The following is a 27339-nucleotide window of genomic DNA, read 5'->3' as shown; positions in this document are numbered from 1 at the left end:
AAAAAAAAGATAAGCAAACTGTGGTGCACACGCAGCAGAACAGTGTTCAGCTTTACAAAGGAAGGAAACCTCATACATGCTACGCGGCGGACGAACCCGGACAGCACTGTGCTAACTGAAATAAGCCAGCGGTGAAAAGATGAATAACTGTATTTTTTGGTGCATGTATTTTGCTGTAATAAAAATATTAAAGTCAAGCACAGTAGTAATGCCCAAGCCCCCGGTACTCAGGAGGCTGAGGAAAGAGGAGCCATCGTGTGAAGCCAGCCTTGGTAACTCAGTGCACCCTGCCTCAAAATAAAATGTTTTCTAAGAAGGAGGAGTAGAGTTAGATGTGGTGGCACACACTTGTAATCTCAGCACTCTAGAGGCTGAGGCAGGAGGATCCTTGTGAGTCTGAGACCAGCCTGGGCTACAAAGTGAGCTCAAGGCCAGCCTGAACTGCACAGTGAGACCCTGTCTCGAAAAGAAAAAAAAAGTATAACAGGGAGCTGATTTGTTTGGTTCTGTGCTGCTCACCCAGTAACTGTGAACTTAGTCAGAGCAGGGCTGAGTCTGCCTGGGGCACGTACAGCCAGTCAGGGAGCATTTGGGGAACAACACAAACGGGGGGGGGGGGGGTCCACTCACCTGGATCTCAGAGCCTGGTCCAAGGGAGAAAGATGCTCAAAACCAAGGGAAGGAGACCACTAAGCTAGAGGCAGCTTCCAGCTCCCCCCTAAAAACGTGGCTTGGCCTGGACTCTAGGGAGGGAACATTGCCTCAAGATGGAAGGAACCAGGGCACTGAGAGCCGGGGCATTTCTGGGAGTCACTGAGGGCTGTGGGGAGCTGGTGAGGTGGCTGTAGTCCCGGAGGGCTTGGAATTGGCTGACCTGCCCAGCTCCAGAACGGCCACATCAGCTGGTGGCCCCGGAGGGAGGGGAGAGCCTGATGCCATCCTCCCTCATCTCTCCCCACCAGACATGAGCACTGACGTCTGGCAGCACCGTCTCCCTCTTGCCCCTGCTGCTGCTCTTTGCCACCAGGATGCAGATGTGGGTGCCAGCTGGCCTCCAGCAAGCCCCCATCAGGGCACCTCTTTGTCTTCTCTCTCGCTGCCTTCAATAATGGGAGGAAGCGGGCCTTCAGCGAAGGATTCCCAGCAAAGCTCTGCCCTGAGACTCTCCTTGGCCTCCTCGTCCCGAGCCTCTGTCTCACCTGTTTCTTCGTCTCTGTGGCTGCTCTGTACTCCATCAGCAAGCTCTGCTCTGCCCTGCTCTGCCAGGCCACAGCAGCGGGCCTCACAGCAGCCAAGGTCACAGGCAAGGGCAAGAAGAGACACGGGCCCTGAGTGCCCAGCAAAGTTGATTCTTCCTTAAAATATGTATATATGGATGGAGGCATATATCTATTCTTCTGTTAAATGCTGTACAGAAAATTAAAAGGCCAAATTAACAGAGTGACTGCATAAAGGGGAATATGCCCTGGCCTAGCAGCACATACCTGTAATCTCAGCATCTGGGAGGCTGAGGCACAAGTCTAGCTATGAATTCAAGGCCAGCCACAACTACATAGTGAGTTCAAAACCAGCCTAAACTACATTACTACATAATGAGACCCTGTCTCAAAAAAAAAAAAGTGGGGAAGGATGTCCATGTCAGACACAGCATCCCAGAGGAGGTGACATTTATACTAAGGACCAAACAACAACAGTCAGTCATCAATCAGGCAGATATGAACTACAGACAGAGGAGGGCTAAGTGCAAAGGCCCTGAGATCTGCTAGGAAATCAGCAGAGACAGCACAGGTCCTGGAGGGGAGCCTGGCACTCATCTCCAGCCCACAGCCACTCTGCAGGCCGTGCCCTAGAGGCACCCTATTTTAAAGGAAAAGAAGCAGGAACCCCCCTCAGCCAGTCGGGCTAGGTGGTAGTCCGGTGGCCAGTGAAATGCCACCAAGGCCAGGGCAGCACCATCTTCAAGGCCCAGCCCCTGGACTTGGGGTGACGGCAAGACCCAGGGGGTGCGGCAGAAAGTGGTGGTTCCACCCTACACAAGGGGCACGCCAGCTGCCACCTCACAGCCCCCCACCTAGACATTCAGGGCAGGTTGCTTCCTGAGATCTGACACAAGAATGAAGCATCAAGCCCTTGTTCAAAGGAAGGCAGCTGGGCACAGGAGCAGACGCCTGGAACCCCGCCTACTCAGGAGGCCGAGGCCGGAGGGTGAGGGGCTTGAGGCCAGCCTGGGCTACATGATATAAACCAAATGCAAGCCTAAGAGGTCTTAACGCACACACAGGATCACTGAGATTGTGCAATTTGATTACTTTTTTTTATCACTACCAGGGATCAAACTCATAACTGCGTGCTTGCAAGGCAGGCACTTATGCTGCTGAGCTAAATCCCCAGCCCAGAGACTGTGCAATCTGCACAGGCACTTCATTAAAAATAACCGAGCTGCTTTCCCTCACTCCTTGACACACCCCGCCCTGCTCCACATGCTCGGTCTCAGGCTCACAGACACCTCAGACCAAGGAAAGAAGCCGAGGGTCGCCCATCATTGCTGCCTGTGTCACGGCTCTGCACCAGTGCTTGGCTCAGCCAGGGTAATAGCTTGCGTCCCTGGCCACTCAGCTTCCTTAGGACACCAGTGTCCTCTCGGGTTGGGCAATCCTGGTTGGAACGGAGGCCATGGCCCCTGGGGTCTGGGTTCCTCTTACCCTGCTTATCTTGGGCCTGCTTTGTGCCTCACTGAGCTCTGTATGCACCTCTGCTCACGCCGAGCAGGCTGTACCATCCCGGAAGACTTCATTTGCACAGCACAGGTTCAAAGACAAAATTATTAAAGATTTCAAGCCCGCCACCGCAGAGCAATCACCAAGTGGGTCCTTGTGAGCTCGCCCTATGTGACCTTGTCTCTGCTGCGCTCTGGCCTATCCTCACCTGCGACAGAACCCTCCCCCAGCAGGGTCCCCAGTGGAGGTGCACTAACTGGTCAGAAGCTCAGCCACCACCAGAAATTGTCCCCAAAGGGCTGGCAAAGTGCTGGGACAAAGAGGACCTAAGCCACCTCCTCTGGGTGTCATTCCATGCAGGGAGGACAGCTCATGAGAGGTGTCACCTGGAGCTTACAGCAGCCCGTGGAGAAGCTGGGACTGGCAAGAGCCTAAAGTCACATCAGAGGGCCCTGAATCCCTCTGTTAAGCTTTACCCCACTCTAACCATTCTCCCCAGCCTGGAACCCTCTCTGGCTCCCCACTGCTCAGGCAAAAAACCCAAAGCCCTATCCTGGAGCCCTCCACCCACCCCAGCTCACTGCGCACTCTGCTGCTGCTATGGCCCCCGCTTCTGAAGCCTGTGCTTTGGGCCTGCCCTTCCCTCTGCCTAGGACACTCCTCCCACCATGCTAGTCTTCTGTCTCTGCACCCCCCGCCCCCCGCTGGGTCCTGACAAGAACAACACCTCCTCCAGGAAGCCTTGTTTCACTCCTAGGCCAGACTGGGCACCTGGTCTGAGCTGTCCCAGGCTCTATGTTTCAGGGTGACTCATCTTCCTCCCACCCTACAGACAAGTTCTATGACAGTAGGGATCAGCTTCTGTTCATGGTGACAACTTTGGACCCCAACACATAGTAGGTGCTTGATAATGGTTGTTGAATGAATATGTGAGCTCAGAGGTATTGGGGACACCTGACTCCGTCCAAGCTATTTTCTCACAGATCAGGCAGTCAATCCAGGGAGAAGGAACTAACAAGCACGAGGCATGTCTCGGCGTACTTGGTACTTTACATCTCTGACCTCCATAGCAGTCCATCCAGCCCCAGAAGGGGAGGTGTTCTTCCCACCTCCCTCCACACTGGTGCTTGTACTGAAGCCAGAGCTGATCCACCACTGAACTAATAAAAACATAATTTTTATTGCAAAACAAGGTTTCATTAAATTTCCCAGGCCAGCCTCGAACTTGACATCCTCTTTCCTCAACCTAGCCAAGATTACAGGCCCGCACCTCAGAGCAGCTAGGATTGCAGGCCTGCACTGTCAGCACCTTCACAGCTAGGGAGGAAACAGAGGTGGCACTCACATCCTCTCTCCTTGCCCCTCCCTGTCACCACACACCCTGGCAGGGTGACAACCCGCAGCCTCGCAGCCCGGCCAGGCCAGATGTCCTCTCTCTCGACTGTCCCAGAGAGCGGACCTCCCTGCTGGCTCCTGTCCCCTGTCCCCTGCCTTCTCCCCCACTTCCTCTCCTCCAGTCTCTTCCTGCCTGCTCTGGGATATTCCTCTCGCAGGAAAGCGCCCAGGTTCCGGGGCAAGGCCCCTAGCCCAGCTGCCCGGCCAGGACACATGCTTCCTCCATCACCCAGCCCTGTTCCCTCCCTGCGGCACGGATGGTCGGATGGTCGGATATTCCAGCCAGGCCTCAGGACCATGGGAGCAGCCCACAGAGAGCTCCCCAGGGCGCTTTGTCCCTCCCTCTGCCTCCAGCCCCAACAGGACCAGAGAACTCAAGATCATCCGGAAGCCTGAGGTCAGGCACAGATCTCCTAGGGCCTCTGCTCCCTGCCTGTGCACCGGTCAGGATGGAAAGCTTCTTCAGAGCCCAACCTGTATGCCCACCTGGTACACCGCTGTTATTATCCCAGCATCACCATCTGACTGAACCTTTACAACTGTCCTGGGAATGTGTGTGTGTGGGGGGGGGTGACGCTCATTTTATAAATAAGGAAACTGAGACTTAGAATGAAGACTTGCTTAAACGCTAGCGGAGGCTTGGTAAGTGTTGTCCTGATACCAGGAAGCAACAGGCACAAGATCACAGATTTAACCCTGGAGCGTCTTGCAGACCAAGGCCACCCCAACTCAGGACACTTCGGGAGTCTAACCTGGACTCCTCCTGCTGTGGCGCCATCCATTTCCGCCATAGACAGAAAAGAGGAAATCCCATGGTGTGAGCTGGGGAGAGGGAGTCGCCCACCTCTCCAGGACTCTGGAAGGTTAGTAAACAGGGCCAGCCAGCCAGGTGAGGACCCGCCCCAGTCGCTCCCTTCACCAGCCACCGGGAGCTCCGTTGCTCCGCGGCCACCAGAGGGCGCGCGCCCCATCTCATTGCCAAAGCCACGACGGCGGCTGCGGCGGGCCCGATGGGGCTCGTAGAGAATGCGAGGTTGGGGTGCAGCCACTTCGAAAAAATCTGCCCTGGAACGCAGCCCCACCCTGGGCGCGGATTGCGCCTCTTTATGACAACGAGAACCTCGAGCGCTACCCCTCCAACCTCCACCCCGACCGCGCCCTTGCCTTGGCCTCCGGGCAACCGCTCGAGCGCCCCCTCCTGGCCACTTCGAGCACTACAGCCTGGCGTAGCTCGGGCTTGGAGGGCGCGAGGGGGGACGCGGGCAAAGGGAATTTACCTGAAGGTAGCGGGACAGGAGGTGTGTGGTGGGATTCTGTGGGCAGAAGGAGACTGCAGTGGTTAACCCTAAGGACACAGAAGTGCGAGGAAGACACAGGAGCTGTGCCTGATGTGCAGGGCACAGGGCGGGTTAGGAGGAAGACTCTGGAGGCCCTCAGACAGGTATTGGGAACAAACAGTACCTGGTCTCTGAGGGCTGTTAAGGGACACTAAGCCTAAACTGGAAGGTGGCACCCAGTGATTATTTGGTGGTCCCCGAGTGGCTATCGGGAAGCACTAAATGGCACAGCAGTGCACTGGATAAGCAGAGACCCCATGGGTGTGGGGAAGTACTGGGCTGGGGCCAGAGGTACTGGGTCAGAACTGGGGGCCAGGGTCCACACTAGGAAACACTCAGTGTATCTGTGGATGTGGCATGACTAAGGAGGTGAGGGGGCGCTGGGAGGGTCACAGCAGGTGCCACGGGCAGCATCTGGAAGCAGTGTGGACGCTGGTGCGGGGCGGCTAATGAAGTCGCTTAGTCTTGGGCTCAATCTGGAACCGGATACCCCTGCCCACACAGTGCCTCAGTGCCCCCTCATGGCCACTCCAGCCTGGATCGCTGTGCCATTTTCACAGCCAGGACTCAGATCAGAAATATCCCTCCACCAGTAAGGGACCCTCGCCCATTTCAGAACCTGTTCATGATTTCCTGGCCTGGTAGGAGACAGGGGGAGGGGACTGCCTATGGACAGAGCCTTCATATCTCCTTCCCCCAGATGGAAAGGGAAGTAAAGGCAGGTCAGCCCCTCATTCTTAAAAAAAAAAAAATAAGAAGCCCCCTCCTCGGCTCCTCCTGCCAGGCTTTGGCCTCCTGGCCCAGCTTGCTGGCTGCTGGGCCGGGAGGGGCTGCCAGGCTCGGCCTCCAGCCCACTGCGGGGCGCCGGGGGAGGGCCGCGCGCGGCGCGAGATGCCGCGTTGCCATGGAGACGCTGCCGCATCCTGACTGCTCCTGGCAACGGGGTCCCGCAGCCAGGCAGGCGCTCGGCGGGGACCCCAGGGAGCGGGCGCGCCAGGCTGCCCACGGCGCCGCCAGACCCCCGGGACACGGATACGGCTCCCCCGCCTACAGACACCCCTCGCTCACTCCCAGGGGCACACACATGTACACAGGCACCCCAGCTGCAGCAGCCCAGGCGGAACTGCAGCCCAAGCCCTCCCTACAGCCCCCACTCATTAATTCAGCAAACATTTGCCGACCATCTCAGTGCCAGGCGCGAGCTGGCCACTGCGGCTGCAGCAACGAGTCACACGGGGACGCAGCGCCGCCCCCGCCCCCGCCCCCATCTCAGCCCGCAGGGGAGGCAGACACAGAAACAGTGTGATCAATACTGTGACCCCAACAACAGCCATCATCCAACTGTGTGCTAAACCCTCCAAATACAGGGTCTCGCCTAACCTATACACCTTCCTGAGAAGCACCATGAGGGGGTGCTCTAATGGAGAAACTGAGGCTCTGCAAAGCTCATTTGTCTACGTTAGGTCACATAGTTAGCATGAGGCACAGTTGGCCGCCTAACTTGGATCTTAACCACTTCCTCACACTGCCACTTCAGGAAGTGATTCCAGAGCATAATGAGGGAGGACCTAGCTCAGCTGGGGAGGGAGCAGAAGAATTTCAGATTCAAGCTTGGGTCTTGGAAGAAAATACAAATCTGCCAGGCCAAGCAAGACACAGGCACCCTAGGCTGCAAAAACAGCCCTTGCAAAGACCTGGAGATTTCCGACTGCTGGCCAGGGGTGAGGGACAACAAGGGCAAAAAACAGGGTTCAGAAGCTGGTCAGGGGCCTCTCCGGGGTCTTGTGACAGGCCAAGGAGACCGGCTGCCATTCCTAGGGAGCAGTATGAGCAAAGGAGGGCATGTCCAGGCAGCCACAGTCAGAGAGCTGGCCTGGAGGGGCAAAGCTGGCATCAGGGGACTGGAGAGCAGGCCATGGCCATCGTCCTGGTCAGGAACCAGTGGCTTCAATCCACCCGAGTCCAGTGAGGAAGGAAACAGGACATGGTCTTCTCACCTTCCTGAGCAAAAGCCCTTGTCTGACCCAGGAGCTCAGGGACCCAGACCTTGACACATGATGAGGGGCCCAGGGAGAGCCAGGGTGCAGAGAGGCTGAGGGCAGTACAGGGAAACACGAGGCTAGATCAGGGCTAGACCTCCAGAAGGATTTCCGAAGAGGAGAGAGTGTGAGGCTGAGAGAGGCCAGCAAATCCTGGAGAAAACAGTGCCCCTCACAAATCTCACACATCTGGACCTGAGAAGAGACAAGATGTCCCTTCCAGACCCCTCCTGCCATGGTTGTTCCACCCTGGCCTCTGCCCAAAGAGCCTGTTTCGGGCCGGGCCTCTCACCTCCCCCTCAAGGTTAGCCTAATTTTTTCCCTGTATGGATCCAGGTCATTGCTCCTCTTCCTCTTCTCTCCTAGGCGCCTCAGAATGTGACTAATTCCCTCCCTTCATTTACAGGCCCTGTTACCTGGGAGGTATTTATAGCGCCACAGCCTCCCCTCCTCCCCTAACTCAGCTGCTCTCCCCCAGGCCATCTCTCCCCACTGGGCCAACTCTGAGCCTCAGCTCTGCCACCTCCCACTGGTCCGCTCACATCTCAGCCCTGACAGAACGGGAGGGGCCCTCAGCCTTTCTGAATGATGGGCTGACTGTAAGGGGGAGGCCTCTCATTCCTAATCACCCCAAAAAGGCATTTAGGGGGCAGGAAAAGCCCCCACTGGCCAGCCTCTCTGCGATCTCACCATGCAGTCTGATACTAACAATAGGTAACAGTGGCTGAGGCAGGGTATTATTACCCTGGTTTGCAGATATGGAAACCCAGCTAGCAAGGCCAGAGGACCCCACTGAGGTCCTTGGAATTGCGAAGGGTTAGTGCCACAGTGCAGGGCTCCTCCCCAGCCCCTATGCACAGGAACACTGGCAGGGGCCGGGTGCAGGACAACGGGGGTGCCTGATCAAGCTCATCACACAAAGCCAGCAGAGTCCCCGGGCACAAGCCAGGGATGACCAACCCAAGCACTGTCAGGAAATAACATCAGTTAGCAGCCACAGAGCTCCAAGACAGGGTCACTGAACTGAAGAGTCTGGCTATGGACACAGCCAGGACAGAGACAAAGGGAACCCACTGTTCCTAAAGGATGGGTGACAGGAAACTATAACAGAAAGAAAGGAAGCCAGACCCTGGGGGCCCTTATAGGCATACAAGGCTGAGGACGGGCCTAAGCCTTTTCATATCAGTCTCAAATCTGCCCTGAGACCCTATCGTATGCTGGGAAGACTGCGATCCTGAAAGGTAAACACTCAGATCCTCTGACCAACAGCTCTACAATACCATGATTTTGTCCAGATGTCTGGAGACAGGAAAAAATATAGGGGAAGGCTGCCTTCAAATCCCAACCTAGTTCTCACAAGCTTGATAATGCTAAGCAAAGGACTTCACCTCTCTGTGAGTTGATTTTCCCATCTGTAAAATGGGTTGGTATCACTTTGTTCACAAATGGTTATGAGAACTCAGGGATATGAAACAGGCAAAAAGCATTACCAGGCCTGGCACATGGAAGGTACTCCATAAATAATGGCAGGTAGAACAGAGGTCTGTATTGTTCTTTGTTCTTTCCTCTATCTTGGGTCTGAGCCAAGGGCCACATTTCTTCTGCAAGACAGGGAACCCTGAGGATAAGGGCTGTGTTCTACCATCAGCCTAACACCCATCTCCTCGGGGCCAGGAGCACCCGGCTGGCTACAGCTATCATGTCCACTCTGGTCAGTGTATCATTCTCTGTGGCTATGGCCCCATTAGCACACAAACTTTGGGTTCTTCTTTGGCAGAACCATTCCCTCTCAAACTGCCACAAAGGCAAGCCACAAGCCTCATGGAGGAGGGGTGTCACCTGGATCCAGCAGTCTCATGCCCTCTCTCCCCTCACCCCACCACCTACCTGCTCCTTCCCTGTTGCCAGGAGCCGGAGCCGGCCAGCAAGACAGACACTGAGTCATTCTGATTCCTGCTCCAGGGAGCCTGATCCATAGCAGCTCAGCCAGCCCGTCCTCAGAGGACGTCAGGGACACAGCCAGAACCCAGGACTCTCCTGGCTGAGCCTGGGCCTGAACATGGCAGCACTAGGGACCAGATTTGGGAGGGGAAATGGAGGTAGGAAATGCAGGGCTCCACTGGCTGGGCCCAGACAGAACAGGAAGTGGCAGGGGCAGGCAGCTGTGACCAGTCCTATGGGTCTGGCACTCAGCCAGGTCTCCACCACCCTGAGAGACAGGGAACCCAGCCCAATTTACAAGTAAAGGCTACAAACTCAAGGGAGATCCCATTAACTGTCAGGGGTCACAAAGCACCAGCAGGTGGGCCCAGGCAGTGCCTGCTCAGGCTTCACATGTCCTAAGCACATGACCAGACCCAGGGGGCATGGAAGCAGTCACCAACCCTGCCACACTGGAGACAGAGAGTAGGACCAGGCATTGCGGTCTGAGGACAGAAGATCAGGAAGAGAACAGCAGAAGCAAGGCCTTCTGGGGAATGACTTACAGTCTAGGACTGAACATCAGAGACCCAGATGTCACCCTAGCCTGCCCTAAGCTTGCTGTGTGACCTTGGGCAAGGCCTGGACTCTCCTTGTGCCTCAGTTTCCCCAGTGTTCACTATGGAACCTAGGTGCTCCAACATTCTCCTCATCAGCTCCGAGAGAGGGACCCCAGGTATACCAGCAGGGCCAACAGAGAGGGAGTCTGTGCCCAGGTGGCCACCTGGTCCCCACCCATGGGCGCACAGGGTCCTCAATGAAGAAACACGGTATATACAAATAATTAAACAGAAAAATTGGAGTGATTAGGGCAGATGATTATTGTCAAATTATGATTTATCTTGTAGTGGAATTAGTATTCCCCCAAAGGGCCTGGCGTGGCGCGGAGCCCGCCATGGCCCATGATTAATCGCCGTCTCCAGAAGGTCACCTCCAGCCACTGCAGATTAACTCAGTGGGGAAACTTCTTTCCGTAATTCAAGCTGTTGTTCCCACAACCTGTCATCCGCCTCGGAAAAGGACGATTTCGTCGGGGAGCCCAGGGCGGGGGCTGGCTGGCTCCTGGGCCCCTCCCGACTGCAGACATGATATATGGTGCCTCCCGACATGGGTGACCGCGAGGGGGGGTAGCGTCAGCCAGTGGGGTGGGCATCGGGAGGCAGAAGTGGGGGGAGTATGGGGGGAAACAAGGCACCACAGAGCAGACGTAGGCTGCGAGGGAAGAGAGAGTGCGAGGGCGGTGGCAATTAGGAAGAAAATTGGATTTTTCAGTGTCCAGAGGCAGCTGGGATCTGCAGTGTGCTTTGCAGTGGACCCCCCCCAACACACAGAGGCATCAGCTCTAGACCAACAGGGACTCCCCAGAAAACACAGAAGATTAGGCGCACTGGACTTCCTTCAGGAAGATAGGAGACAGAGGATCAGACCTGGGCAGGACACTCTGCCCTGTGCCACCTCAGGTCACCCCTTCCATGCCACCTAGAGCATGGGATGCCAGCAGGCAGAAGCTGCCTGGTTTCCACACTGGGCCCCTGCAGAGACCCCAGTGGTAAGAAGGAGTCCCCTGGGTGAGCGCAACTTTCTAAACCCAAGCACAGGAACCAAGACCCCTTCTCCCCAGTGGAGACACTGCAAAGCTCCTCCCCTTTCACCTGACTGCTGACCACAGTCACTCTTGTCTAGCAGCCCAGCCCAGATCTAGTAGGAAGCTTTGGCTCCCCGCCCCCATCTGCAATGCAAGGAGAATGTGGACCCCAAACCCCCTCCCTGCCTCTTCATCCCAGCCTCTCCCATCTCTTGGTTCCCTGAGTAAAGGCAAGGCCAGTAAGGATGAGCACTGCCCATTCCCCTATCTTTGTTTTTGTTTGTTTGTTTGTATTGTTTGTTACTGGGGATCCAACTCATGACCTCACACTTACCAGGCAAGCACTTGAGCCACTGAGCTAAATCCCCGGCCCTCCCCTACCTCTTTGACCTGCCCTCCAGCCCTGCACAGGGGTGCCTAGAGTCCATACTACAGATGAGGTGGCTGAAAGAGGGTAACTTTCTGCTCTGAAGCTGCACTGGCTCCCCAGCACCCCCAAAATTTGCTCCCTGTTCCCAGCTTTCAATCAGTGAACTTCTATTCATCCTTCTCCTTCCAGCTCATTTGTCCCCCTCAGGAGGAGAGCGTGCTCCCAGGCCCAGAGATCATGCTCTCCCGCCTTCTGCACCAGGCCAGGTGCTCTCGGCCTCCTACATCCATCTGCCCGGCGCAGTGCTGAGCAAGCCGGCCAAGAAGGTGCCTCCTCCGGAAGCCATCTGTAAGGCAGCAGGGTCCAGCAGGCTGGGGGCTGGGGGTTGCCTCCATTCCCCACTCCTCCACCTCCTATTCTCCACACGCCAGAGCCCAAAAGTGGGGTGTGGGTAGGGGGCAGAGGTGGGGCCCCTTGCTGGCTGGTGCCCTCGAGGCCTGGAGGTTTGTTTTTAGTTAAGAACAGAAGCATGTATTATGTATACTGTGGTTTGTACAGAACATTCTCCCGTCTGAGATATTTAGAGTTGTGAAGACCCAGCACTATTTGAGAGAGAAAAATCTATTCCTTCCCTTTGGGGGGCACAGCTCTCTCTCAAATCATTGGGACTGAACACTGGCATCTTCTTAGGGGGAAGAAGGGGCCTGTCCCATCCTTCTCAGGAACTGCCTGGCACCCACTGCCCCTCCCCCATGGGTCTGGCTAACGGTGATACACACTCCTGCTTACACTGCAGCTGCTGGGTCACACACCGACTCCTCAGGAACAAGCTAAAGAAGCTCATTCACCCCATTTTACAGATGAAATGGCAAATAGGGAGGTGGAGTGACTTACTCAAGGCCACGGGCCTGAAGTAACAGTGGTGGCTGTACGTGGGGGGGTGTCTTGTCCTACTCCCCACTCAGCCTGCTCCCTGGGGCCCTGAGCCCCCCACACAGGTGGCCCCAAAGCCTTTAGGTCCATCCTTCCCCAGACTCAGGTGCCAAGTGGAAGGAAGGCAGACGTCTTGAGCCCAGAAGTTGTTTCCTGTGAGCTGCGGATCTGGTTTTAATCCTAGTCAGGCCCCTCGCCAGCAAGGAGCCCTGGGCAAGTTACTTTACCTCTCTCTACCTCTGTTTCCTCCTATGTGAAATGAGGCTAGACGTCACAGGGCTGCTGTTATGTGGACGAATGAGAGTGGGGTCTGGCCTAGCAAATAGCAAGTGTTAGGAAATGTAACTATCTGAGGTTGTTTTATAATGTTCATTACCTGGTTAACTGGGGGTGGGGCGGGTGACAGGCTGGTAGCTTCGCCATCTCCCAGAGAAGGGAAGTGAATCAGGGTTTATCTTTGAGGACTTGGCCAGACTAACTGTCCTGAAGGCCAGCTAAAATTCTGTCCACCACCACCACCAAGAACCCTCCATCACTGCCGGCCGGTGGAACCCAGCACAAAGGCCTAAGCAGGCCAGTTGGTCCTTGTTCCTAAAATACTCTGCTGGTTCTTGCCAGGCTGCCTCTCCCTACGTGCCACCTCCCTCCTACCTCCGCGTTTGTTATCAAAATCTTCGGAGCCGCAGCCTGAAGGCCACGCCCTCAGGGAACCTCGCCCCAACCTCGCCCCACCCCGCCCCACCTCGCCGGGGGCCCGGGGGCGCCCCCTCCCCCAGGCAGGCCAGCGCTGCAGCCCCCAGGGGCTGGGCTCGGCCTTCCCGGGCTGACCCAGGTGCCGGCGCACGGCACGCGGTGGGTGCCCCGACCTTGGGGAGCACAGCCTGCTCCCAACCCCCGCCCTGCAGCGCCGCGGCCCGGCTTTGATCCGGCTGCCTCCGCGCCCCAAACCTGATTGGCATCGAATTACGCGGCGCGGCGCAGGAAGATAATGGCGGGAGGCGCGGCAGACATGAAAGGGGGGGCGCAGCGGCAGTCCGAGCCGTTGTTAATGACCCAATAAAAAGGGAGAGGGGGGAGAAATAGCCCTCCCTTCCCTCCCCGCCCCCGAGACAGCGGCCGGTGCACACAAAGCTGCCGCCGGCTCGGAAATTACCGCGGCTCAGCCCAGCGCAGCGTGACTGGAGCGGGGTGGGCTCACCTGGCGGGGACGCGAGGGGGACGCGAGGGGGACACGCGGGGAGCGGGCGCGCAGCCGCACACGCGTGCACACACACTGAGCCTCTCCGTGATACCTTTCGATTATAGACTTTTGCATAAAGTGTGATTTTTTAAAAAAAATACACTAAGCATTTTTTTTCCCGATTACTGAGTTGTTTTGGAGTCTGCTTAAATTCTGTGCCCACCCTAGTTCTGGTCACTCACACGGCACCATGTAGTTGCAAGTCCAGTGAATCACAAGCACACCGATGTAACACGGCCTCACACAGTCACACACAGCCACTAAAGACACTTTGGGAAACACACAGCTACTGGGAAGACACACCAGCGAGACTGCAGAGATGCTTACGTGCCCACGAGTAGGAAAAACATGTCAAAAATACATATGGGCTTGGGGATGGGGCTCAGTGTTAGAGTACTTCGCTATCATATGTAAGGCTTGGGTTCAATCCCCAGCATCTCCAAATCTCCACACACACACACACACACACACACACAGGGAGGGAACTCACAGGATGACAGAGGCCCATCACACAGGGACACATAGATGGATACAAATTGAGATCTGTAGACAAACATGCGTGCAGAAACATACAGGAACAAGTACAAACCCACACAGTACTCCAAAGGCACACCTATACAGACAAGGCCCCTAAATAGTGATATGCACATCCAAGTACACCCGGCAGTGTCTGGGACACACCCCATATGCCCCTGAGGCCATCCACGTTCAAGTGTGTTTTCATGAGTAAAGCAGAGACAGGCTGTATCAGTGGGCCACAGACCCCAGGATTGGTACACATCTCAGCACACAGCGTGGGGAGAAGAGTGCACAGAACTGCTGGGACCAGCGGAGTATCTGAAAACCAGTAAGCAAGTAATGAATGTTGGCTGTTATTCACAGGTGAACTCCCTATCCAGACATCCTAACACACACACACACACACACACACACACACACAGGGACACACACACACATATACTTCTTTAGGTTTCCAATCTCTTTACTAGCAGAAAGGTTTTGTAAATCTAATCTGAGCCCCTCATGCTGTAATCTAACCCCAACTCTTGGCAAAGAAGGTCTAGACTTTCCAAGGAGCCTTTCTTGCTCCAAAATGCAGGGCTGGGGATTTAGTTCCCTGGCATAAGCACCTGCCTGGCAAGCACTAGGCTGCAAATTCAATTTCTAGTACCAAAAAAAAAAAAAAAAAAAAAAAAAAAAAAAAAAATGCAGGGACTGGGGATTTATTTCAGCGGCATAAGCGCCTGCCTGGCAAGTGCGAGGTCATGAGTTCGATCCCTGGTACCCCCCACCCAAAAATGCAACTACCTGAGCACCAGGAGTTCTGGGTGCAAGACGGGACTCTCTCGTCGGATCAGGCTCTGGGTCAGGTTAGACACAAGCTGCTTCACTTGAGTTCAAATTCCACTTCTACCTTGATCAAAGACTTGAACTCTCTAAGCTTTGGTTGCCTCCATTGTCAAATGAGTTAATGACATCAGCACCCCAAAGCAGAGGCTACTGGGAAGATGAAATAAGGTTCCAGCTGAGCTCTTGAGCCATAGCTAGAGCTTTTGGTCTATGTAGGGATCAGAGGTGAGGAGGGGTCAGGGTACATACTTCCCCCTACATCAGGACAAAGGCTCTCGATGCAACTCCTCAGGTGGACAAGGGGTCTTTAGAAGCCAAACCTCAGGGCCTAATTAATACAGTTAATCATAGGCCAGCCATGCCACACTAGCCCTAGGGACAGCTGGTAAGAGAGGCCACAGTCAGCTCAATTACCCCAAAGGATGGCAGGGCAGGAAGTGAAGCTCTTGGTGGCTTTCCCTTCTCCTGCCATGAACCCAGGCTTTCCCATCCCTCCTCATCAAAGCCCACTCTCCATTCCCAGATCAGTGGGGAAGCCCTTTCTCATGTCCAGTTTCTCCTGATGCAGCTGAGGAAGCATTTGGGACCCGTGTTCTACCTGTTCCTAACTATCTAGTTTAGAAAGACTGTGATTGGTTTCCAAATATCTAGGCTATGTAAGGTCAGGTTGGATAGCAGTAGTGGTGTGGATAGGTTGAGGTACAACCTCTTGGAATGCAATCTCTGACTCTGAAGAAAAGCAAGAATAAAGAAAGGGACTTGAGGCAAAAGCAAAAAGGCTCCCTTCTTCCTCAAAGGAGCTTGAGTGTGTGACTGTTCAGGGGAAGGCAGTGCAGAGGGGCTTTGGGCTTTGGCTAGGGCTGTAGCAGGAGGGGCAGCCCACGCAGGCAGGGGCGCTGCTGCGTTATAAATCACCCTCGACTCAATTAGAGCCTGTGAAAGGTTGTGCACACCCAGCAGAAAGCGCCACACTTGGCGGGCAGCCAGCTTCCCGAGAGGGGTGGGGGTGAGCACTGGTGTGTCCCTGTGTGTCATGTGTGTGCCTCACTGTGCAAATGCGTTGTGTGTCCTTGTGTGTATGTGTGTTTGTACCATTTGTGTTGTGTTCTGTGTATGGAGGGGGAGGGGGAGCGTACATACCTGTGTACTCCTGGATGTGCTGTATGTTTGCATGTCCTTTGTACTTGTCACAGGTGTGTCATGTATGTACCTGTTCATGCCTATCTGTGCTGTGTGTGCATGTGCATGTACATGTGTGTGTGCTGGCTGTCCTGGTATCTCTCTACAGTTGACTCTGAGCATGTGCATGGCTCTGTCTATTTGTTTCTGTACATGTCTCCTGTGTGCATCCAGGTATGAGCATATATGTGACTGCCAGGGTGATTAGTGGAACTGAATGAAGAGTGGCAGCAGCATGGTGTTCTTGTAGTGGGGAGCTCTGTGAATTTAGGTAGAGGGAGAAACAAAGAGACAGAGATAGATAGACTTATGGGCAGGCAGAGAGAAAGCAAGAGCCAGTGAAGGCCAGCCAAGAGAGACTGTGACAGATAGGGAAACCACATTTTTAGGAGTTGGAGGTGGGGCTGTACTGTTCAGAATCCTGCCCAGTGGGCACCAGTCACCCCATATAGGGACTGCCCTAGCATGGCCCAAGAGAAACCTTGGAGTTCATCTGCCCTCTCCTTCCCCAATAATAATGGGGCTAAGGAAATCTACATCTGGATTATCTCCTTGCACCCTCATGGGCATACTAGGAAACATGGCCAGTTATAATTCTGCTCTGCAGATATGGAAACAGAGGCTCAGTGACTTGCTCTCAGTTAATTCATACTCTAGCTAGAGTCTACACCTGCCTAATTCCATAGTCTTTTGCCACATTCGTTGCTGCTTCCCTAGATGTCTGGTAGTCACACTCACATTCAGGGGAGAAAGCAGGAGGCCAGCCTCTGTATACACAAATGGGTGAGTATGCTTCCCAATCTACCCCAGCACTATGAAACCCACGCTGTCATGACCCCTAGGGCACAGCAATCTTAGACGCCAAAGAAATACCCAATTGTTGGAAGGAGTACAGACTAAGAATAGTTAGCAGCGGCATGGGGGTCAAGGGGGCATGGTGGCTAGATACTTTTTGCTTCCCTCCCAGGAAGAAGGTACTGCCCTGTGCCCCTAAGAGGACTGGGGAGTTGGGTCTGAGGTTTTCTCATGGTCGGTCGGGACCCTGTCTTGTCTTCACCCACGCTGGGAGGTATGAACCAACATGGTCACATCTTGTCCCCCCTCTACTCAGGTCACAGAGAGTTTCTTGCCCTCCCATCACCCAGGAATAATTTGGACCCTGAATCGGGATCTCTATGGGAGAGGTCTACACAGAAGCCAATGGGGGCTCCTGACTAAGTTTTCCCTATTTGCAAGGGCATTTCTTTGAGAAGGGTAGGGGTGGCTGAACCAGTTAGTCCTGGGCCTCCTTGCACAGCCATGGATGTGGCTCCTTGGTCCCTCACCCAACAGCCTGCCACTCATAGAGGGTGGAAAAAGAGTTTCAGTTTCTCCCCTACCCCAGATCCTATGTCCTCCTCCTTCAGCTTCTGAGGATACCCTTTTCCTGAACTACCATCCCCTAAGTAGCATCATTCTGACCCCATATATTGGTCAGGCGCTAGAGGCAGGATAGCTCTCTCCCAGGGCAGCCTCCAAGAAGAATCCTAGATGTAGGCCCAACTTCACCCTGATCTTCTGCAGGCCCCTGCAGACTGCACATCTGGAATCATTTCAGGCAGGAGAAGCATTCAGCTGAGCTGCCCCTCCTTTGATGCTGGGGCTGTGGGGAAAGGTCACGCCCTTTGGGGGACTGGAGGTCACAATTCATGGATGGCAACCCTCCTGCGGCTAAGAAAAGGAGGGTGGGGGGTAAGATGAGCAGGACTGGATCGGGTTGGAGGCAAGATGGAACTGAGGCATTTGTGTCACGGTGCTCAGCTCTGGAGTTTAAGCAGAACTCGAACCTGTGGGCTCAGGGGCAACTCTTGAAAAGATGCAGTGGATGCCGGCACTGCTGTCCTCGAGAAAGGCAACCATACTTTCTCTTAGTAAGCTTCAACCTCCCCATTGCTAAAATGGAAAAAGTCTATGAGGAGAGTGATGTTTTATCACAGGGCCAACACGTCAATAATGCTCAGGATGGAGCAGTAGCTAGCTGCTACTATTGTGGCTGTTATCACTGTTTAAAATACAACTCCTTCCAAGCTGGGTGTGATGGCACATGCCTGTAATTCCAGGACTTGGGAGATTGAGGCAGGAGGATTGTTGTGAATTTGAGATGAGTTTGGACTACATAGTGAGTACAAGGCCAGCCTGAACACATAGTGAAACCCTGTCACAAAACAAAACCAACTATAACTACTTTTCATCAAGCTGCCATCAAGCTGAGGAGACCTGGTGAGCACACCCAAATCAGTCAGGGAAGGTGGAACAAGACTTTGGACCTTTGGAGGGAAGGATCCTAAAGGGCTGGACAGTCAGGAAGAAGTTTCCAGAAGTAGCAGTTTCTGGGACTGAACGTTTGAGAGCCAAACAGCTCACACTGGTGGGTAGAGAGTATTCCAGGGGCCAAACAAGTTTGAACCAAGACCTGGAGACAGGAGGGTACTTGGCAATTAGGAGGTAGGTGAGGAGCAGAGACACCAGCTGGGTGGGCTGAGCTCTACAGTGGGCCTGGCTTATCCTACTATGGCTGAAAGGGGAGAAGGAATCCTAACTGCCACCACTAGGCTAGGCATTGCATCCCACCCCAGGCCACCTATACTGCATCCCAATCCAAGGCATTTGGATATGCAGGAAGCCACTGGTGCCTATGCCCATGCATCCCCCCAACTCAGAGGAATCAGGTGGCTGCTCTCTCCTCTCTTTATTTATTCCTTGTTTTTTCCTCTTTTCAAGGGACGATAATTATTCAGATCATCTCGGTGATTTACTCGGCAATCAGAGCCGCTCGATGCGGTGGCCGTGGAGCCTGAGCTGAGACAGAAGCATCGCCAAGGAGGATGAGGCCGGGGCTCAGCCCCCTCCCTCACACCCGCCCCGCCTTTGTTCTCTTCGAGGTCTGCACCCGCGCCGCTGGCGGGCAGTGGAGGCGCCCACCCGCGCGGACCCCACAGTAGCCTCGCGGGCCTGGGAGCAAACGTGCGCACGTGTGCGTGTCCAGGGAAGGGAGTGAGGGGATTACGCGTGGTCCGGGGTGTTGGGCTGAGAATGGTGGAGTACCGGCCGGCGTGCAGGGCGTGTGTGCAGGGCGGTGGCGGTGGTGGTTGGGAGTGTACCAGCGCCTGAGCATAGGGGTCAGGTGTGTAATCGGGATGCGTGCACCTGTGCGATCATCCGAGGCCTGGAATACATCTGCTCTGCAGGCTTGTTCTGAAGTGGAGAGGGCAGGCGCCCAAGTGTATGTATTTTAGGTAAAGAGCTGGGAGGGACCGGGTGGGTGCTGTACTGAAGCTGCCTGAGGCGTCCGTGAATGCAGCAAGGGCAAGGTTCTAGCTCAGGCTCTGATCGCGCGTGGCAGAGGAGAGGATGATCAACTCAGAGCCAAATGCCAGGTTCTCCTGGGTCAGTGCTGGGCCCAGAGGCCACGTGAACATAGGTGCGGTCGCGTTCACAGGCGTGTGCGCACACTCGTGTCCGCGGCTCTTCGCCCCCTCCCGCCTGCGGGCTGGCGCGGTGACGGTGACCTCATTACCGCCTCCGCAAAGGCCCCTTGAAATCCCTGCGCCTTCGCATTTGGCTGCTCTAAGTGATGGGAACGGCCTGCGCTTCCTGATCAATCGCTTAAAATTCAGGGTCGGCTCGCTCGCGGGAGAGGGCTGCCTGCCAGCCCCGCGCACCGCGCTCCGCCGCCTCCCCCACACCCCCGCCTTGCTTTGGGGTGGTGGTGGCGGGGAGCTGCGATGCTGTCGTATTGGAAAACATCCCCGCGCTGGCTGGGGGGCCCGGTGGGGCCAGCGCTGGAAGCCGTTCCACTCGAGCAGATGGCTGTGAAACTTTGGCGGCGAGATAAATTGGGTCTGACGGCGTGAGGCCGGCTCACAGATGGGCGGGATTCTCACGCCGGCCCCCACGTCCGGCCAGGACGCGGGCAGGGTCGGCGCCTCTCAAAGCCCCCTTCGGGCAACCCGCCCGGCAGCAAAGCCTCCAGGAGGCCTCCCATCCGCCCACAGCCTCCCTCCGCCCAAGATGCCCCCAGCACATTGCTTCCGGCCCCAAGTCTCCCCAGAGATGAGCCCCGAGGGAGGGCGGCCCCCAGCTCCCGCCCGGTCACCTCCGCCGAGCAGGCAGCTGGGCTTTCCCCCTCCTCTGCCCTCCGCAGAGGCCTGAAGCGTGAAGGTTAACAGCTGGGGGAGGCTGCGTCTCCCGCGCTCGCCCCCTCTCCGCTGCAGCCCCGCCCACCTGCCAGCCTGGGGACGTCGTAAACAGGGCTGTGAGGTGTCGGGGGCTGCAGGGAGGGAGAGAAGAGGGAGCCCGACAGACAAAGAGGAGGCGCAAATGAGCTAGAGGCGAAAAGAGACCTAAGCCGAGGCCGAGGGACGCAGACACAGACAGGCAGAGAAGGCAATGGAGATGGAGACCCAGAGACACCCACAGAGAGAAGAGGAGGGAGGGGAGAACCCAGAGCCAGAGAGGAGACACACAATGAAGAGGGAGAGGGCGGAGAGGGCGAGGGGATGAAATCTTGGCAGAAACGCAAGCAGGATGGCCACAGTAGAGGCTAGGGAGGGGCAAGGCCCTGGTTACCCTGCCTACACAGTGAGGCCCGAAGTCCAGCGCAAGGGGGATCATCATCAGGCCTAGGTCCCTGCGCCATTCCCCTCCTCGGTTTCCCCAGAGTGTCAGGTGAAAGGGATGGCGGGGGCTGGGGGCTGCATGGCTATCGCTCTGCCGCAGAGCCAGCACTGTCAAGCCGCCTTCTCTACGCATCAGTTCAACGGGCAGGTATCGATCAGGCCCAGCCAAGCTCGATACCCGCGGCCTGCAGCCCGCTCTGGCGGTCGTACGAAGAGGTGGGGGTCACTTGCTAGGCCTCCCCCCGTGGGGATTGTGTGCCAAAATGAAACCTCGAGGACCAGGGTCAGGACAGAGCACTGGCTCCAGCCTTTCCCTTTGCACACCCAATTGGCAGGCCTCGCAGCCTGAAGTGGGGAATGGCCCCAGGGAACCCCGCCTTGCCTCCGGCGGGACGCGCCAGGCCAGGAGAAATCTTCGCTGAGTTGATGAAGTTGAAGTTTCCTAAAGGGCGTGAAGGAGACAGCCAATCAGAGAGCCGTTATTTACATGAGCTCTCTGATTGGCTCTCATGGTGCCTCTTTAGATTGTAACTTGGCAATCTTAAGAAAACCAAAAGTCCCACAGAAGGGGCAGCTTCAAACATACCCCTACTCCAGGTTTCATGTAGGAGCCCTCCAGCAGGCCAAACTGAGGGCCGATGGGGCGCTTAGCTCTAGACTGGTCTAACCTACGAAATACAAATGACCAACTTGAACTGGAAGGAACGGAGGTGGAGCTTGACCAGAAACCAGGGAGTAGGTTCCACTCACTCTTTAATTGTGCCCACCTGCTGATACCCAGATGGGTGGGCGGTCACGGGTCACTTGAGCTCAGGCTAGGAAGAGGAGCTTGGTCCTGGCAGGCTGTAAAAAGCCGTCCAATGGCTTAGGAGGGACTGATTCAGTGGCTTAGGGAGCCAGGCAATACCACAACATGCAGTCTCATCTGTTACAGGAATACTGTGGGTGGTGTCACCAAGCTCTGCAAGACTGCAAATAGTTCAGCTTCAGAGGTAGGCCCAGTTGGTTCCCTGATGACCCCAAGGCCATCCTGAGTTGAGATCATGTTTCTCCTGACAACCTGAACTGGCACACAGGAACACAGGCTGAAGCCTCAGAAATCTAAAGGATTGGGTTTGCCCTGTGCCGGGAGTGAGGCCAGCCACCCCAGCAGCTTCCCTCTGCCCCTGTGTACACTCCTGGGTTCAGTAGGCCTTGAGTCGTTCTCGCAGAGGGGAGAAGTCTAGACACAGGCAGATAGAGGTGGAGAGCCATTTTCTGGCCAAGAGGCCTCTGCCCTCTCTATCTGTCAGCCCTCCCTCCTGTGCTGGGAAGAGGGTCCCGTGGGGTTGCCCAACTTCCTAGTCTACACTCTTCTCTCAGAGGCCCAGCATAGATGACTCAGGACTATGGAAGTGGGGAGCTGTCAAAATATAGACAGGGGACCTGAAAGCCCCTCTTCTATTCCTTCACATCAGCAAATTGAGACATGGGAGGGAGCATTCACTTTAGTGGGGTTCTAAACCTACCCCAGTTCGTCACTCAGCTCCAGCTAGCCTTCACTCAGAGACTGACAATATGTGGGAAAGACAGGCTGTGCCTGTGAGTCCCTGTATGCATGTAAGTGCCTCTGTGACATACCTCTGGGTGACCCCCAGCTGCTGCAGCAAACATACCTTCTTTGCAGAGACTCACAAACCCCATGCCAGGGCCCAGACATCTAAGAGATTCTACCACCTGCCACCTTCCAGAGCTCAGGCTGCCAATGCGCTGACCTGCTGTGTGACTCCGGGCACCATTCATACATCTCTGGGCCCCAGAGAGGCTGTGCCTTTCTGTCCTGAACCTGTCATTCCCAGTGGAAGCAGCTGCAGAGAAATCCTAGAGGCAGTGGAAGAGTCCAAGAGGGGCCCAGGAGGGCCAGCTGGTTCAGCCTGTGATCTGGGAGCAGAGTTGGGCAGGAACGAGACTGCCAAGTCCCACGGTTCTCACAAATTCACATAATCCTATCTCTCCTCCTGCTCTCTGCCTACCTCATAAATAGCAGGAGAAAGGGCTGGGTCTGGAACAAGAGCGGGGAGCTTCGTGTGCATGCGTGTATGTGCGTGTGCACACGAGGGCAGTATGAGAGCCTCCCCCCACTCCCCCACCATGGCACTCTGAGAAGCTGAGATAATCCCTCGCCATCTGTCCTGTGTTGCTAACCCACTCAGCCGGACAGCTGCCCAGGCCACAGCTCTGCAGGTGGCCGGTACAGGGAAGTGATGGGCACGGAGGGAGCTAGCAAGCTCCAAGGACCAGGCAGCAGAGCCACTCAGCCTCTCACCCCTGTGTGCAGAGGGGAAGTGAGGTCAGAGAGGGCACAAGCAGGACTTCACCATTCCTGCTTCTGACCATGGGAAGGAATAGAGGAATGGAGAATACTCCCTGGGCTAGGGACTGACCTTTTCAGAATACAGAAGGACAGACAGAGGACTACTAGTTTATGTTCCCAGCCACCCCTCTGATGGGAGGGGTGTGGTAGGCCAAGTCAGGGATCCTAGGTTCGGGGCAGGAGTGAGGGGAGGTATCTCACTTTTCCCCAGCATCTGCAGGCCAGTGTCCCCAAACCAGGAAGAAAAGGAAGTCTCACAGGTTGGTGGATGGGTAACAGTATGCAGTCCCATTGTTCTGATGAGGAAACTGAGGAAGTGACTTGCCCCAGCTCACTCCACTGAGTGGGAGAGCTGGAACCTGACCTCAGCATTGATCTGCAGCAGCCATAGCTCCATGTCCCCCCTCAGATAAACAGGTCTCTTACTCTGCCTAGCCCCCAGCCTCTGCCTCCATGGGCTTGAGATTTTGCCAGCTAAAACCAAGCAATCAGACCCTTAGCAGCATGATCTTGAGGCAGCTGGGGATATCTGGTGAAAAGTGAGGTCTCGTAAAGAGGAGGCCATGCAGCAGAGTATGTCCCAGCTGCCCCTCTGTCAGTCTTTTTTCTCTCTCACACGCTTCCACACTCATGCTTTCTCTCGTACAGATCATACACGCATGCATGGCCACACAAACAGGCACTCACGAGGCTGATGAACATACACAGGGTCACACACACTGCTGATCAACATACATTCACAGATACAAACAGACGCACACAGCCACACCACACCCCTACACAGCCACACCGCTACCCTTGACCCCTACACCAAACCAGACTCTCCCTTGCCCTCCACACACTCAGGTTGCAGTTCCTAAATCCCTCCCCTCCTCCTTGCACCCCAGCTGTACACACAGAGCAGGAACCCAGGGCCAGTGTGTGGAGAGGAGTGGGGCCAAGCAGAGGTCTTCCCTGTCCTTCCTGCCTCTCGGGAACAGCCTCCAGCTCTGTGCGCAGCGGAGCTCACTCAGCTCCGGCCTCTCACCTACAGAGGTACTCAGTACCAGTACTTCCCAGGCCCAGGAAGAGAAGAACAACCAATGGAGGGGAATCAACTCTCTTCCTGAAGGTCTTAGTGATTCTGAAAATGACATCCTGGGATGCTGAGTGGCAGTGGTCTGAGCCCCCACAAAGCAGTGGACTCCAGGGCCTGGCCATGTCCCAAGCGCTGCGTGTTTACCCAGCTTCTGCCTCCTCAGCCTGGAAGCCAGGGTCTGCTGAGCCTTCCTTCTCCAGATCATGGGGTATATGTGAGCCAGAGAATCCCTCTGTAGCCAAGGTCCCCCATCTTTTTTTTTTTTTTTTTTTTTGTCTTTTTTTCCTTTTTATCGGTACCGGGGATCGAACTCCCGACTGCCTGCTTGCAAAGCAGGCGCTTATGCCGCTGAGCTAAATCCCCAGCCCCTAGGTCCCCCATCTTGAAGGGCCTAAGCTCCAGACACAGGCACACTCACTCACACACAGTACAGCCATTCACACCCATGTTCGCTCACATGCTCATCTGCACAATCCTCACATATGCATCGACACACTGCCACTCTCACAGTCACACACATGCCCTACAGCTCAGTGTCTCTCTCTCTGTCACACACACACACACACACACACACACACACACACACACTGTCACTCACAAAGTCACCCTCACATTCATACACACCCACATGCACTGTCACCCTCAGTCATACACAGTCACGCTTCACATGTATAGCCACACACTCAACATTGTGTCTCACCTCCACCTCACACGCTCCCTGTCACTCCTTCACACTCAGCCCTCACCCTCCTGCAGTCCTGGCCACACCTGCAAGGCCGCAGCTCTGTGTCCCTGAGGTCAGCAGCTCCCAGCAGAGGCTCAGAGGCCCGTGCTGACAGCCTGGTGTGCAGGGGGAGGGGAAGGGCTGCCACACAGGCCTGGAGGCTCCTGAATAATTCAGGGCAGTGGCGGCTGTGGTGGCAATGGCCTGTCAGCTGCAGAGAATGGTTGGTGGCTGAATTATTCTGGGAAGATCCCTCCCAAGGCTTCAAGACAAGCCTATCCACTTTGAAGGCTCCTAAAACTCACAGAGGCCTCCCACAATGGCCTTCCCTTTGAGTCCCCACCATGAAGCCATGGGTGTCAGGATTCTATTTACAGAGAGGGAAATTGAGACTCAGAGGAGGAAGAGACTTGCTCGAAGTTACAAAGCAAAAGCCTCCAGGCTCCCACCTGCATGCCCCCCCTCTTCCCTGGGATACTCATAGAAGTTCCTTCATGCCCAGGTGGAGATGGAAAGCATCAGCCATCTGAGCACATGGGAGTGTGCTGCTGCCAAGGCCTGAATCCAGAAAGTACTCTGTCTGCACACCTGCACCTAATAGGTACTCAGTTGTAAAATGTGGCCGCAAATGAAGGCATTGTGCAAGGGCAACGCACATAATCTGAGACCATACCTTTATCTGTTACATATTACCAGAGCTTTCCAAACCTCACTTTGCTCATCTGTAAAATGGGCACCAGGCATACTGACCTCATTAGGTGTTGGTAAGGACTGACAAGGAAAATTCTACAAAGCAGTTAGCATGCAGTCTGGCCTCCAGAAAGGGCTCCATGCTGCATCTAAAATTGTGATTACAGCTAGGTATGGCGGCACACAACTGTAATCCCAGTACTGCTGAGGCTAAGGAGGATCGCTGCCAGTTAAGGCCAGCCCGGGCTATATAATGAATTCAAAGTCAGCCTGAAGTATATAATGTTGCCCTCCTCAAAAAATAAAGGGCTGGGGATATAGCTCAATGGCACAATGCCTGCCCAGCAAGCACAAGGTCATGAGTTTGAGTCCCCATGATCTGGAGAACAAAAAAACAAAAAGAAAATAAATAAAGTCAAGTAAAATAAAATAGTGGGTACACAGTCTTGTCACGAAGAGAAGCAGTTTCAAAGCGGTGGTCCATTACACACTCTCTCTGCCTGGGCTTCCTCTCTTCTCTCCTGTTGTCTGTTCTTCAAGGTCCAGCGCACCTGCCACCTCCTCTACAACAACAGCTATGGTCTCCAGGCAAATCCAGTGCCCCACATTGACCCTGTCACCCTCTTCACACCCAGGTGGCTGACGCCTTAGGGCTCCTACAGCTTTCTCCACCTTATATACCAAGAGTGAGCCCAGCCTGCACCCTCTGAGGAGCTGCACACAGTAGGTGCTCACATGCTGCCTGCTCAACTGACAGTCCTGTGCTATGTCAACACAGCAATTAGGTTGCATCTGTAGCTAAAAATCACCCACTGAGGTCACGATGGGTCTGTGCTCTCTGCCAGAACAAAAGTGACCAACTGGTTATGTCTACGTAACCAAGAGATCAGAATGCGGTTGCTTCCCCAGAAGCAAAGCATCAGGCCCCCAGCCACATCTCCAACCCCAAAGGTCACAGGCCTTGTGCCCAAGGGTACCAACAGTTACAGGCAACTGGCGAGAGACTGCTGTGGTAGTGGGGAAAGGCCGCACTCACTCCCCAGAGCCCCGAGGAGATGATGGCACATCCTCCATATTTGATTCAAAATAAAAACCACAGTAAACCATGGACCCGAAACTTACACGTCGGCTGAAATTAAAATAGCTTCTTGCTACGTTTTCTGGTTTCAGTATTACAGATAAGCCATGGCAGCTGAATCAGGCAATTGATCTGTCTTGCTTTGTGCTGTTGTTGCCCCTGCTTCACTAGGATCTCAGCACATGCCTGGTCCCCTCTCTGAGCACACTCCCGCAGGGTCGGGGGGGGGGGGTGCTAGTTTCCAGGAAACTGCTCACCCCGTGCGCCCCCATAGCTTCTTGCAGACCTGTGTGGAGGGAGCAAGACCAGCGCCCTCCCTGGGCCAAGGCCTGCCCCCAGAGGCCTCCCCTGCCACAGCGCCCCACAAGGTTTCCAGCACCTCCGGCCCCTCCCTGTTCTGGGGAACCTTGCGGCTGGGCCCGTGCCTGCGGCGAGTCTCACCCCAGTATTATTTTAGTCTCAGACAGACGCGAGGCAGATGGTGACAACATCCCTTCTCCGCTCCCCACTGACGAGCCGTTGCCGCCCTGAAGCCTCAGGGTTCTTCTCCCAGGAGTATTTCGGTCCCGACTCAGTGGCTAAATGTGGCTGCTCGCGTGAGACAAGCACACATCTGCGCCTCCCCTCCCTACC

General features: G+C 55.3%; 1 long non-coding RNA gene across 6 annotated transcripts in view; it reads right to left on the bottom strand.

Annotated features, from left to right (window-relative positions):
- LOC106025077 (uncharacterized) overlaps nucleotides 1-27339 on the bottom strand; it is a 67331-nt gene that overhangs the window by 5632 nt on the left and 34360 nt on the right. For 2 of the 6 annotated variants that reach the window (XR_010041610.1, XR_010041607.1), the window contains exon 2: nucleotides 1200-1407. This is a non-coding gene — a long non-coding RNA (uncharacterized LOC106025077). The other 4 variants (XR_010041606.1, XR_010041609.1, XR_001198668.3 and 1 more) reach the window with 4 other exon arrangements.

This window comes from Cavia porcellus, unplaced genomic scaffold (genome assembly GCF_034190915.1).
Source record: "Cavia porcellus strain 051 isolate PalLab524CR breed Dunkin Hartley unplaced genomic scaffold, mCavPor4.1 scaffold_21, whole genome shotgun sequence".
Lineage (NCBI taxonomy): Eukaryota > Metazoa > Chordata > Mammalia > Rodentia > Caviidae > Cavia > Cavia porcellus.
This window is presented reverse-complemented; position numbering and strand designations above follow the sequence as displayed.